We start from the raw sequence: 14,515 nt of genomic DNA on the forward strand, positions 1-14,515 counted from the left end.
CTATTGGATTTGATGACCCATAGTTTTATATTCAAATAACAATTGGCACCAGGCAGCCACAACCAAACACTTTTCTGCCCTCACATATTTTTAATGGAAGACATTTAAGAACTTAATTAACTCCCACTTTGGCATCAGTAGGACTTGGAAGTATCCCTTTGGCTTGCTCTTGAGCATCTTGGTCATAGGTTTTCCACACACAGTTTATATTATGAACTGCACATGAAAACAAGCCAGTAACAGAAGACAGTTTTTAAGTTCAAGCTGAATGTAATTATGAGTTGCAAAATGCTTGGTCAAAAGATAGGAATGAAGATCTGCAAATGGTAAACTTTACTGCAAGCATTTCTACGCAGGCTTAGGAGGAAGTAGGTCTCATTCAACTCAGTGGGCTTGACTCCAGAGTAAATATGGTTAGGAAGACTGGGCGGGAAAAGCCCAATCCACTAAAACTCAAAAGATGGTGCCTCAATACCTTCATTCCACAGATTCTAGCCAATTTTCTGACTTCACTGGGAACAAATGGGTTTAAATCCAAGTATGTTAACTGGTTTGGGATTGACCTGAAATGAAACATTTTTACATTGGCCAGAGTTTGCCCCTAGATTTTGGATTATTATTGTTGTTTTAAAGAGGAGCTTGCTCGACTAAACAAATATAGGCTATTTTATTTGTAGATCTTCAAAAATTGCCAGGACAGAGCCAAACATGATTTCAATGGGTAATATTTACTGCCAGGGTTTTATGTACATTTCTCAGAAACAAGCCTCTTTGAATTAAAGTTGTGTTACCTTGAAGTAAAGATACACACAGGATCGCATCCTTAAATCCTACAATCACCACTGAAATAACTGAGGGTGCAGGGATGTCCTAAGCACAGTTACTTGGAAATGTCTCCCTATGCCATGTGTTTAGGAATGCAGCCATAAAAAGTGCTTAACCATTTGCCGTGGCAATTTTATGAGTTTGTCCTCATACTAAAAGCAACCTCCTTGGGCATCCAGCTGTCAAAAGACTGGATATACATAATATGAAAAAGGTTCCAGGAGGCATTAAGGCATCCCTTAAGGTTATCTCTGTGCTACTTAACCTGACTGCAAGAATATATCCAAAGAGGAGCAGCAAATAAATATCTACACAGGCACCCCATCCCCCACCACACACTTCCCCATGTGGAACATAACTAGTTCCAGATTAATTAAGGGGTGACAATTTCAATCTGCTGTGAGGCCGCAGTTGGCACTGCCCAAGGCTGAGAGTGGGGAGCTTGCCAGGCTTTGCTTTTTATTGTCCGCCTTCTTCTCTGAAGAACAGACAAAGATGGATAGAGGGACCCTGAAAAACAGGAGGCGTATTTCAAGCAGCCCAATAAAGGAGGCCTGTCACTTCAAGACAAGAACCAGAGGGCTTTGATGACTTTGTATTGAGCATCACCGTTTCCAATAAGTGACTCCCGACTCCCTTGAGACTGGAGGCTGAAAGGAAATTTAAGGGGATGACACTTCAAGTGAAGCTACTTTAGCCAGGGCACTCCAGGGCGAAAATCCGCTTAAGGGAAAAGAAAGATACTGGATGGACGACTTGACCTGGGGGGTGCGTGTGCTGTTTTGTTTTGCTTGCCAAAGTCAAACAAAATGTAGGGATTCAGAGTTGCAGAAAAGTGGGATGCAGACTCTTAAGCTCTGGAGAAAATGGAGCAAAGCCGTCTGGGATCAGTTATGAAGGAATCCTTAATTCCTCATTTGAGGAGAATCATTTGGCTGAGTGGAGCACATGTTTTAAAGGGGTCTTAATGAAGTTTTGGGGCTACTGTTGGTGCTTGGATCCCCCAAAATTCTCTTTTGTTTCTGACTCTCCGTACCTCTTAGAGAAAGACAAAACTAGACTCAACCCTTCAGAAACATTGGCAGCATTATAACCCCATATGCATATATGGGTCAGCGTTTTAAGTCAAAACACTTGAAAAATCTTGACAAAGTTAAACTAGTCGGGGTATTCTCACACACAAAAGCCCTGTTGTCTTTCCTTTCTACACTAGGCCATGTTCACAAACCACATTCCACTCTGTACAGACTACTTGGGACCCACTTCTGTACACGGCTTTCCCCATTCCCACATGCCTGGGCCGAATTTGGAGTCCCACCCTGTGAAGCGAAGTGGCCTTTGGGAGGGTTGTGTTGGTGTGTGTGTGGGGGGGGAGCCACATTAACCACCTCATGAGCCCGGAATGGGGACACTTCTTCCATGAGAGAAAAGAGGGGCTCCAATCCAGGGGGCTGCTTAGGTGAGGCGAAGAGGCTGCTGAGGAAACGGAAGGTTTTCCCGAGTGCTTGAGGGAGGGCAAAAGAAGTGGAAGAAGGTGGGCTTTCAAGGAAAAGAGAGAGAATTGTTTGTGCGTCAGAAATGACTGTGTGCGAGAGAAGAAGAAGAAGAAGAAGAAGAAGAAGAAGAAGAAGAAGAAGAAGAAGAAGAAGGGGCTTAGGGACGAATGAATGGATGCCAGGCTGAGTCTAGCTGAGAGAGCACGTGTGAATGTGAGGGAAACACAGTCGTGCCTTCGTACCCGTGTGAGTGGATGCGTGGGAACTGGGAGAGTGAGGGACAGCTGTGTGACAGGAAGCCTGTGCTTGGGAGTGAGACGCTTGTGAAGAAAGAAAGAAAGAAAGAAAGAAAGAAAGAGAAGGAAGGAAGGAAGGAAGGAAGGAAGGAAGGAAGGAAGACAGAAGGAAGGAAGGAAGGAAGGAAGGAAGGAAGGAAGGAAGGAAGACAGAAAGAAGGAAGGAGGGAGGGAGGGAGGGAGGGAGGGAGGAAGGAAGGAAGGAAGGAAGGAAGGAAGGAAGAAGGAAGGAGGGAGGGAGGGAGGGAGGGAGGGAGGAAGGAAGGAAGGAAGGAAGGAAGGAGGTTAATGTGAGAATGTGGCAAGGGGACGTAAGCGAGAGTCAGTCAGAATGGTGCGAGTAAATAGGTATCTGTGGCAGAGGAAAACAGGGGGAGAAATGCGTGTGGATGGTCGCGCGAGAGAGAGTTGTGTGACAGAAAATCTGCATGAGGGTGTGTGAGGGAAAAGGGGAGCCCACAAGAAAGCACCGGGGCGAGAGGGACGGGGTTGCTCAAGTAAATGAGGGCTAGGCAGGCGCGGCCTTTTGGAGTTTTCTGCCCGAGCTCTTTTCCCGCCCTTTTCCTGGCCACCTCGCCACCGACGCCTGGTCAGTCCTGAGGGCCCAACGGGCCCGAGGGCGAGAGGGAGGGTTTGTGATGGCGGCCGAGGGGAGCCGGCGAGGAGACAGAGGCTCCAGAATGGAGAGGAGGAGCTCGCTAATTAATAATTAGATAAACATGATAATTAACAGCGATTATCAAGCAAAACCGGAGGACTTACTCCCGAGTAAACGTGTCTACTATGACTGGGCTGCGAGGCAAGGAGCATCTCGCTTGGAGCCAGCCGTTGCCCTAATAGAGGGTTTCGATTTTATTAAAGCTCTGAAGTAGAGGCTTCCTTGCATCATCATCATTCATGCATTGCAGAGGGTTGGACTAGATGACTCATGGGGTCCCTTCCATAGAATCTGCCGTTCTGTGATTCTGTGATCATCATCCTTTTTGAAAACCCTCCTGGCCACGAGGGATCCAAGGCATAAAAGGCATAGAACTGTAAAAGAGTTGGAAGGGACACCAAGGGTCATCTAGTCCAACCCCCTGCAATGCAGGAATCTTTCACCCAAGGTGGGACTCGAACCCACGACGCTGGGATCATGAGGCTCACAATTCTGGGCACCACAATTCAAGAAGGACACTGACAAACTGGAACGTGTCCAGAGGAGGGCAACCAAAATGGTCAAAGGCCTGGAAACGATGCCTTATGAGGAACGGCTAAGGGAGCTGGGCATGTTTAGCCTGGAGAAGAGGAGGTTAAGGGGTGATATGATAGCCATGTTCAAATATATAAAAGGATGTCACATAGAGGAGGGAGAAAGGTTGTTTTCTGCTGCTCCAGAGAAGCGGAAACGGAGCAATGGATCCAAACTACAAGAAAGAAGATTCCACCTAAACATTAGGAAGAACTTCCTGACAGTAAGAGCTGTTCGACAGTGGAATTTGCTGCCAAGGAGTATTGTGGAGTCTCCTTCTTTGGAGGTCTTTAAGCAGAGGCTTGACAACCATATGTCAGGAGTGCTCTGATGGTGTTTCCTGCTTGGCAGGGGGCTGGACTCGATGGCCCTTGTGGTCTCTTCCAACTCTATGATTCTATGATTCTATGATGGACCGACTGATTCATTCATTCATTCATTCATTCATTGCATTTATATGCCACCTTTTCTCCAGAGAGCTCAAGGTGGCATATACAGGGTAGGTTAGGGCTGAGAGATTTGTGGCTGGCCCAAGGTCACCCAGTGAGCTTCGTGATTGAGTCTCCCAGGTCCTAAGCCAACACTCAAAAGCAAGTTGTTGGGTTTTGTGTGTGGGTTTTTTTAAAACAACAACAACAACGAGGGATCCTTAATAAAATGGGACTTAATATAATGGAAGCGGAATGGAGTCGTTGATGGTATTTTTTTTTTTAAAAAAAATAAGTATTGTAAGGAAGCAGAAAGCGTGTGACATCGTGTGACATCTAGGGGTGGGGGTGGGGCGCTACCTGGGTCTGCCAGGCGAAGAGGTGACCCATGCAAATGAGCTCGTGCTAGCCGAGAAAGAAATACACTCCAAATCTTCCAAAAGCTGTTTCTCTTTTCTCCCCCTTCCCCTTCGCAGCGTTTCCCCACCCTATAGAAAAGGGAGGTATTCTGCATGACAAAACACAATTAAGCTTGCTATTCAGGAGTTTTGCAGCTGGTAGCCCATTGGGAAAGTGGGAGGAAACGCGAATATATTAATTGTTGTGTGCAAAAAGTTTCTCTTTTTTGTTTTTGGAGGAGGAGGAGGAGGGGGAGAAAACGCTCCGACACTTTGGAGCCCTGCCCCCTGAACAATGTCGCCTCTTCCCACGTTAAAAGGCACGCTTGTCACGGATCAAGGACCTTTCGGAGTGAACCCTGCGACCTTCTTCTGCTACAAAGGCTAAACGCAGGAGGTAGATCCCTCCGGGGGGTGGGGCAGAAAAGGGCACACGTGTAGCATCAGTTGCAGATTCAGAGGTTGGGTGCGTAAAAAGATCCAGGTAGGTGAGAGCGCGTGCGCGCACGCACACAATTATGCCCCAAGAAGCAACAGATCACTCGACGCCTGCTTGTAAAAAATAATCAGCTCCACTCCAGCTGAAAAGCCAGGGATGTGAGCCATTAAACAGAAGGCGAAGAAGCGCAGCTTTGCACACGGGGTCGGTGCTGCAAAGAGCCCTGGAAACACGGGGCAAAGGGAGGGCTGCAGCTGGGCAGGTGATTTATGGTCTGCAGATTGCTGTAGCCTTGAAGAAAAACAACAACCAAAGTCTACGACTGCGTTGGAATGAATCTTGTTCTGATCAGGGAGAGGGGGGTTTCCTGTGTTGTCACCTAGCTCCTTTCAGGCCTTGGAATAATCAAAATAGCCAAAGGCGCTTTTCACAGTTTCCCTTTCTTCTCGCTTCTTTTTCAAACGGTTGAAAAACAACAACAATCAACTTTCCTAGATACCATGATGAACAGCATCACGGTTCTAGACCTCATGATAAATGTTCGGTAATACGTCTGGTACCATAAAGGCTGTGGAAGGGACTTCACAGCAATCCAAGGTATTGGTGGAAATGGGTTTGAAAGCTGAGAAGAGCCTTATACTTACTTAAAAACACAAAAAGTAGATAATTATGCAGTGAAGGCCTCTGTGTCTGTTTGCTGCTGAATCCAATCCTGTGCTATTAGTACTACTGAAGAAGTGGGTGAATCACTAGTTAACAGCCCTTCTAACTAAACAACATAATAAAATTAAGAAATTTTACAATATAAAACTGTAAAACAGTTGGTTTACTATAAAGAGCAAATAGTTCAATAGCAAGTAACTTCGTATTTACTCTTTTCTGTAGAAATATAATTGGAGACCCCTTTCTGGTCATTTATTGTGGACATCAATAACTAGAAATGGTAGTGCTAATCTCACAAGTACCTACCTACATGCTAGCCCCAAATTTTCATAATTTCTATCTGTCATCATTCTGATTATTATTTTTCTAAACTGAAACACACATTTTCGCAGAGGGAGCTATCTTTGTGTTATATTTCTGTATAATGAAGTCATTCCACACAGTGAAATAGTATTCTGGTTTCACTTTCCCTGTCATCACACTACGATCTGCTAACTTCCAAAAATTTACGCAAATCTAATGTGCTTTCAAATCTACTGAGCACCTCAATTTTCAAAACCTTGAAACCAAAAAAGTATTTTCTGCTGCCATCAAATCTAATGCACACCCTAATTTTCATGATGTAATTTGGCCAAAAAGGGTGTGTGTTATAACTGAGTAAATATGGTAAATACAGCTGTGCATAACCTTTCCAGTTTTGTGTAATAGCAAGTCTGGTCACAACCAATATAAAATGTACAAACACTTTTTAAAGGGAAGTCTTCTTTCTGCACATAACTGTTAGTCTCTTTCTGCACAAAACTGCTCCATTTTGGGGAAGCCTTGCTCCTCTTTTCTCTTACTTTCTGAGAAGTCTTGCTCGTAGGTTTTTCCCTGCTTTTGCACACACTGTATGAACCTGCTCTTCACGCCTAGCTGACCACAACTACAGAACCTGATTGTTATATTGTTACATGCTATGATCAATCATTAATAACAGACATCTTAAGCTCATGGAAAACAAACTGTACCTGCTCTCCATGCCTAGCTGACCACAACTACAGAACCTGATTGTTATATTGTTTGTGCCATATTAATCTCTAGTTACAATTCAATTAGGAGGCTTCATGCCTGTCTAGTTCTAGCTCCGATTCCCAGCCTTTACTCCATCAATGATAAATGATCACATGTAATCCCCACCTCTCACATGTAATTCCCACCTTATGCTTATGTATCAACCAATCAGCGACAAGCACACCTGTGGCAATGTTTGTAATATTCAATAAAAGAGGCTCTCAGGGGTCCGCCCAGACAGACGCCTCATGTTACACCTGCCTCTCTCGTCTCCCGTGATTTTTCATTCCTACAACTTTTGGTTTCAAATGTGTGCTGACTTCTTCAAATGCAGAAAGCGATATTAGTTTTGGAGTTTTCACTGTCATGAGCCCTGCAGTGCTATCAGTATCTGGATTGGGTTTGAAGTTGCTGACGCACGAGGAAGAAATTGGGGGGTGGTCCTGAATGATGGGAACCTAGGTTAGAGGAAGGGGGCTCTCCCATTTCTGCCCTGATTTGGAAGGGGGAGCAGGGATGTTGGTTCTCCCCCTTGAGTTTCCTGTGGAGTGCAGAATCTTAGCTGAGGTTGGGGAGGCCTTGGAACAGCCATGGGAGTGGGGAGGCAGAACTGGAGGCTGCAGTGACTGAACAGGAGTAAGAACAGAAGGGTGCAGTCTTGGCACCTAAAACCAGACACTGCTTTTGCAGATGGGAGCAGACTTACCCACCCCAAGGAAATACAAGTTTGCAATCCCAACATTCCTTGTGTCTGCTGCTGAGCTTGTACAGTTATATGGTTGAATAAATATCTCTTTCTTACTTACAAGTAAGAGCCTCTTCTTGTGTGTTTTGTGGCAAGAACTAGGACATTCGCAATCATTTGTCCTATAATTCTAGACAGCACTCTATTCCAGATAATATCTACCTGTAGACATTGCCATCAAAGATGTGTATAAGTTCCCTTTCCCCCACATCCTTTCCAACAGTTTGGGAGGAACTTTCACTGCCTTTGTCTGAACCACACAGTTTTAAACAGTTTTTAACTGTCTTTAATTGCCTTCAGACTGTTGTTTAGAAGGCAATTAATAAATCAATGATAATAATAATTATTATTTATTATTTATACCCCACCCATCTGGCTGGGTTTCCCCAGCCACTCTGGGCGGCTCCCAACAGATTAAAAACAGAATACAACATCAAACATTAAAAACTTCCCTAAACAGGGCTGCCTTCAGATGTTTTCTAAAAGTCAGATAGTTGTTTATTTCCTTGATATCTGATTGAAGAGAGTTCCACAGGGGTGTGTGCCACCACCGAGAAGGCCTTCTGCCTGGTTCCCTGTAACCTCACATCTCGCAGTGAGGGAACCACCAGAAGGCCCTCAGAGCTGGTCCTCAGTGTCTGGGCTGACTGATGGGGGTGGAGACACTCCTTCATGAATACAAGAATAAGATCAGTGGTGACACATTTTCATTCTGAAGAAAAACCCTCATTAAAATAAACTAGATTTACTTTGAAGTAAGATGGTTAGCAGTGGAGTAAGACCTTATAGCTTGATGCTGTTGAATGTAAGGTCTATGTGTGGACATATAGCCCACTGATTTGAGTGGGACTAGCTCTTAAGCTGGGCCACCCAGTGGCAGGGGTCATGGTTTGTACCAGTAGCAACCCCAAGTACAGTGGTACCCCGCAAGACGAATGCCTCGCAAGACGGAAAACACGCAAGACGAAAGGGTTTTCTGTTTTGGAGGCGCTTCGCAAGACGAATTTCCCTATGGGCTTGCTTCGCAAGACGAAAGCCCATAGGGAAATCTCCGGGGACCTGTTTTAAATTGCTGGCGGTCGGGAGCAAAGACTTTCTCCCACAGCCGGCCTTCAGAAGAGGTCCTGGACCTCTTCTGAAGGCCGGCGGGGGGCAAAAGTCTTTGCTCCCCCCCTGCCTGCCTTCCCGGGACAGTGGAGACTTCTCCGCTGCCCCGGGCGATCTTAAAATGCTGGCGGGCGGGAGCGAAGCGTTCGCTGCCGACCCCCAGCATTTAAAAATCTCCCCGGGACAGCAGAGGGAGATTTTAAAATGCTGGGGGTCAGCAGCGAACGCTTCGCTCCCGACCCCCAGCATTTAAAAATCTCCCCGGGACAGCAGAGGGAGATTTTAAAATGCTGGGGGTCGGCAGCGAACGCTTCGCTGCCGACCCCCAGCATTTTAAAATCTCCCCGGGACAGCGGAGGCTTCGCTCCCGCCCGCCAGCATTTTAAAATCACCCCGGGACAGCAGGGGCTTTTAAAATGCTGGCGGTCGGCAGCAAAGCCCTCCTGTCCCCGGAGCTTGCGGGGCGGGAGGTGGGAAGAAGGGCTTTTCTTCCCACCGCCAGCCTTCAGAACAGCCTTCTGAAGGCTGGCAGTGGGAAGAAAAGCCCTTGTCCCCCCCCCCAGCCTTCAGAAGAGGTCAGGGGACAGACTGTCCCCGGACCTGGTCTGAAGGCGGTTTCCCTAGGAACGCATTAATTGATTTTCAATGCATTCCTATGGGAAACCGTGCTTTGCAAGACGAAAAACTCGCAAGAAGAAAAAACTTGCGGAACGAATTAATTTCGTCTTGCGAGGCACCACTGTACCTTACATTGGCTTTCCCCATAAGATGGAATAATACTGTATTTTTCCTTCTATAAGACGCTCCCATGTATAAGACCCCCCCTATTTTGGGGGACTCAGATTTAAGAAAATGGAGGGAGATAGCCCCATGTATGACGCCCCCTAATTTTTGACATTATTTTTTAGGGGGGAAAACCTAGTCTTACACACAGAAAAATACGGTAACTGTTCTTTTATGCAGACAAAGTAAAGGGACACCATTAGAGTGGAGGTTTCACACATGTGTGGGTCAAAGCCTCTCTCTGATTATCTCAGTTTCTTAGAGGGAACAAGATTTGTTCCCTTCCCATTTGCCTTGCTGGCCACGGTCATCCTGGTGAACTCAGTAGGACCCAATGGGAACCAAAATTGAACCTGTCTATGAAGTGCACAGATGTCGTGTTTGATTATATTGAAGTTCATCCCCTCCAGCATTGTACTTCCAAACACGTCCACCCAGGGCATGAAGATGATGGTCATTCATTTTTGCTTCCCCCTAACTGTTGGCAATCAGAAATAGGCTGCCTCTGAACATGAAGGGTCCATTAGCTGTTTACGGCTAAAAATAATGAATTCATTTACCGTATTTACTCAAGTCTAATGTGCTATTGAATCTAATGCACACCTCAGTTTTCAGAACCTTGAAACAAAACCAAAAAAGTATGTGTGAATGTAAATGTGCCGTCAAATCTAATGCTCACCTTAATTTTCTTATTGTAATTTGGCAAAAAAAAGGTGAGCATTAGATTCAAGTAAATACAGTGATCCTTTTATAAAGTCATCTAAGCTTGTGGCCATCTTTCTGTCACATCTTTCAGTTCTTAGCTTGGTAAGGTAATAATGCATTGTGGGGGAAAGTGCTTTCATTTGCTTTTATCAACCAAGCCTACTGCAATCAATTCCATTACTTTGCACCAAATTAGATTGAATCAAACAGCTGTGCTGATATTATATAAAAATCAGAGTACAATTTTACATATTTGTGGAAGTTCAAGAAGGGAAGCGACACCCTCAATGACCCTTCTCTTTTTTAAAATTTAAATTGGTTGGCTTTTGACTGAACTATAGGAAAGGGAAAGAGGGATTCAGATATTGATTTTCACCTTGGTATTCAGCAGACTGTCTGAATAAAAATCTGAATCCCTGAACACATTATTAACCCAGTCATGTATTTACAAAAGTGGCTCAGACTGTGAAGAAAAAGCAAGCAAGCAAACAAAACAAGCAAACTTGCACTGGAAGGGATGATAGATCATGCTGGATTAATATATTTCCCACATCAGCTTTGTTCAATGCAACAAAGATCACTGGGACAGTGCATAATATCTTGTTCATGAAGGAGCAAAGATTCTCTAAGTCTGTGGGGAAGGGTCATGGCTTAGTAACTGGGCATATGTTCTGCACCCAAAAAACTTCGGGGTTCAATCTCTGGCATATCTATGTAAGGCTGAGAAAGACTTATCTGAAATCTGGGGAAACATTGATACTCAGTGTAGTGCTCTTCAGACATTGTTGGACTCCAACTCCCTTCAGCCCCAGCTAACAGAAATTACCGTATTTTTCGCTCTATAACACGCACCTGACCATAACACGCATGTAGTTTTTAGAGGAGGAAAATCCATAGGCATGCCACCCGTAGGCATTTCCTCCATAACATGCACAGACATTTCCCCCTACTTTCTAGGAGGAAAAAAGTGAGTGTTATGGTGCAAAAAATAGGTTATAGGGACTGTAGTAAACAACATCTGGAGGGCTCTATAATGTCCACCTCAATATAGATGAAACTGAGTCTGATTCAGTGTATAGAGGTCTCGTGCACAAAGTGAGAAGAAAGCAAAAGAAATAACACATTAAGAATAGCACAAACCTGCCAGGCTATGGTTGCTAAGATGCAATTAGTAGCATTCAGGAAGAAACATCTGGGCCCATGAATGATGTGGGGTCTCACTCAATGATAATGATTGACACAAAGGCCTTCGAGAACTGTGCAGTGACTGACATGTTCTGGCACCTTTGAGCGAACAGCCCTGTTGCAGTCTGGTTGAGCTTTACCTGGATGAAGCTAATAAAATACCAGCAAAGATACATTTAGGGCTGCACCAGATATTCACCCATTTCCAGGTTTTTTCAGGTTAAAATGTTTTTTTTTATTTTTTGAAACATTCCTCCTTAAATATAATCTTTTTGGAGCCTGCTACTACCAGTTTTAGCACCCATTTTTTATTTCCCAAGTTACTGCAACTTCTTCTTGATGTAATCACATGGGAGATCCCAGATATTTGGGAACCACAAAGAGAACAAGGTGGTGTCATTGAATACTTAGCCAATCAGAGCAGGAGACACACTGATGTCAATGAGCTTGAGGAAGCTTTCCCTCACTCTTAATGGATGAACACTTTCAACCTATCTCAAACCAATTCCTAAAAACCTGTTGAAATGTGTGTGCACATGGTGGGGAGATATTTTTTTAAGCTATCCAAAAGCTTCATGAAAAGTTTCTTCTTTGGGTTCATCTCTACAAGAAACAAAGCAGAGTACTGTGGCTGGATGCGCAGGAGGAACAAGCTGCTAACTTGCTTTCTGGATCTGGGGCCATCTAGTGGCCTGAAAAAAAATGATTATACAGTACATACCATGCAATGTGTAAACAGATTTTTTTTGGAAACTGTAAGAAGTACTAAAGTTAATACAATTGGGGGGTTGTTGTTTTTTGTTCACTTATTTCTCAGAGTCGTTAGAGGTACTGTGAATGGGAAAGGTAAAAGGGAAAAAAGTAGGAGAAGGGAAAGAACAGAAATCAAAGGACAAAACTTTCCTTTCCAAAAGTGCATTTTGACCCTCTGACAATTTCACTATTTCAGGTTGCCAGGGCTTCATGAAAGGGAGTACAGGAGGAGTGATCAACCAATCAAAGATTGTATGTGGATTTAAATGCTTCATTCTTAGTGCAACTAGAGCAGAAAATGGCACAACGTGAATCCATTCTAGTGGCACTGATTGTAATGAGAATGGGAATGGCACAAAGGTAACCCATTACAGTCTCAATAAAGTAATCTTGTGTGGTCTTCCTTGGATGGCCTAACACCCTTGTGCTCTTTATTTTGTGCAACCTTCAAGTTTCTTTTGCAGAATAACTGCATGCTACATAGCCATGGAACTGCACTTTCGCGAAGCCTTATTCATCCTTAAAGGCTATCAGCTCCCACTTTAATCAAATGGATGTTGACCAGTAAACTTCTTGCAGCCATATTATTACAGCATCATGAAAGTGATATCAGAGTTACTAAGGGGGCACTCATCATTGCAGACCTATTTCTAGGTACTTAGGACTCTGCAAAATGTAGACTATTTGTCCGGAGAAAGAAAATGGCTCATTGCTCTGTGTCTGGTTTGGCCATGTGCAAGCTCCATTGATTACAGAAGCAAACCCTAATGCAGCAATGAAGAGACATAATGCTTTAGTGGGACTTGTGCCTGTGCACTAACGTTTGCTTATTTGCAAATCTACGAATACAGCTCATGGCATGCAATTAATTCAAATGAAAAGAATGCTTTGCTTTTTGAGGAAAAATAAACCACAATGGGCTGCAGGTTTAGAAAATGGATTTTTAAATAGTGGATATAGCTTAAAATGGAAAGATATTTAATGAGTAAGGATGCAATAAAAAAGCATAATTTTTTAGGAGAAAGCCCAACTGAAACAGCTTGGGCCGAGAAAGAAGAAAGAGATAAACACACAATTATTACAATATTCTGTGCAGGCAAGACTCAAAGTTTCAACAGATCTCAGAAAATGAAGATGTTAGAACATACAAAAGCACATGTCTTTTGGCACTGTTGAAAATATAACTTTGAGGATTTCACCCCTAAACGTAGTTTTCTTTGGGCGGCATTCAACTAAGTTTTACCCAGAGTAGACTCATTGCAATTGATGAACATGACTAATTTAGCTCCACTAATTTCAGCAGGTTTACTCTGAGTAAAATTTAATTGAATATGCATCTTCATTTATCAGTTCGCTGTTACTGAACAAATGTTTTAAATCATTTACTTGCAAGCTTGGTGCTGGTAGGAAATGCTTATTTGCAAACCCAGGGACTACCTTTAATTCCAGTCTGCAACTGTGTGTGTGTGTGTGTGTGTGTGTGTGTGTGTGTGTGTGCTATTTGTATTCCATCCTCTCCCCTTCCTTCTGTCTCCATCTTCTCTTCCACTCTTTTTGCCCCCCCCTCTCCGAAACCTAATAGCGGTTTCTCTGGTATTAATAATATTAGGCAGGTTGTTACCCAACTGTAGATTCAGAGTGAACAGCCAAATACCAGCAGTTAAAGAAGTATCTGCTGCAGTGCCAAATAATCATTAGTTTGGTTCACGCAATTGCTAGTCATAAGCAGATTTGTTATAAGTGGTTCTTATCAGCATCAGATCTTCATTCTTATGGAAGAGAGAGGTGGTAATGATAATAAGGTACTGAGCCTAGAGTCAGTATACTCCAGTTCCGGTCTCATAATTGCCATCAACTCAATTGGTGGCTTGAAGCAACCCTAAATCTGCAACCTTACACTGTTGTTGTAATTAGTGAGATAAAAGATGTGAAGTGTTTTGAACATTCTAAAGTGTGGCAGAAATGCCAAGTAGTATTTAGTGCTCAGGCTTATTACAAAAACAGATATACTCCAGATTTCAAATAGCTGCTAGTCAAAAGCTCTTGACTGCATTGTTATGTGTTACTTGGGTTTTCAGCTTTAGGATGTGATAACAGACAATTAAATTTGCTTGGCATGATAAAAAATGTGTGGTTTCTTTCCAAATGTAAGTGTGCATTTCAAAAGGATGGCTGACTCTCCTTTAAACGTCTGGTGGAGGAATACAGTTTTTTCAATGTTCTGTGCCATATTGTGCAATTCATCCTCTGGTTTCCCCCATCATTTCTTCACTGTAGTTTTGTTTAAAAATGAGCCAGTCATTCATTACAGAACAGAGAACCACTACACAGCACTCTTTCTTTCGTGGAGATAACTTTACAAGATGTATTGCACAAAGGAAGTGTTATCATTAATAGTTGGCTGGCTA

General features: G+C 43.6%; 1 long non-coding RNA gene across 1 annotated transcript; it reads left to right on the plus strand.

The window, feature by feature from the left end:
* The first annotated feature begins 1,946 nt into the window (after nucleotides 1-1,946).
* LOC309540956 lies at nucleotides 1,947-12,682 on the plus strand. Its single transcript, XR_014223572.1, has 3 exons — nucleotides 1,947-2,284; nucleotides 4,914-5,158; nucleotides 12,304-12,682. It is a non-coding gene; the product is annotated as an uncharacterized lncRNA (long non-coding RNA).
* Nucleotides 12,683-14,515: the final 1,833 nt, after the last annotated feature.

Source organism: Podarcis vaucheri (assembly GCF_965113315.1).
Source record: "Podarcis vaucheri genome assembly, chromosome: 9".
NCBI lineage: Eukaryota > Metazoa > Chordata > Lepidosauria > Squamata > Lacertidae > Podarcis > Podarcis vaucheri.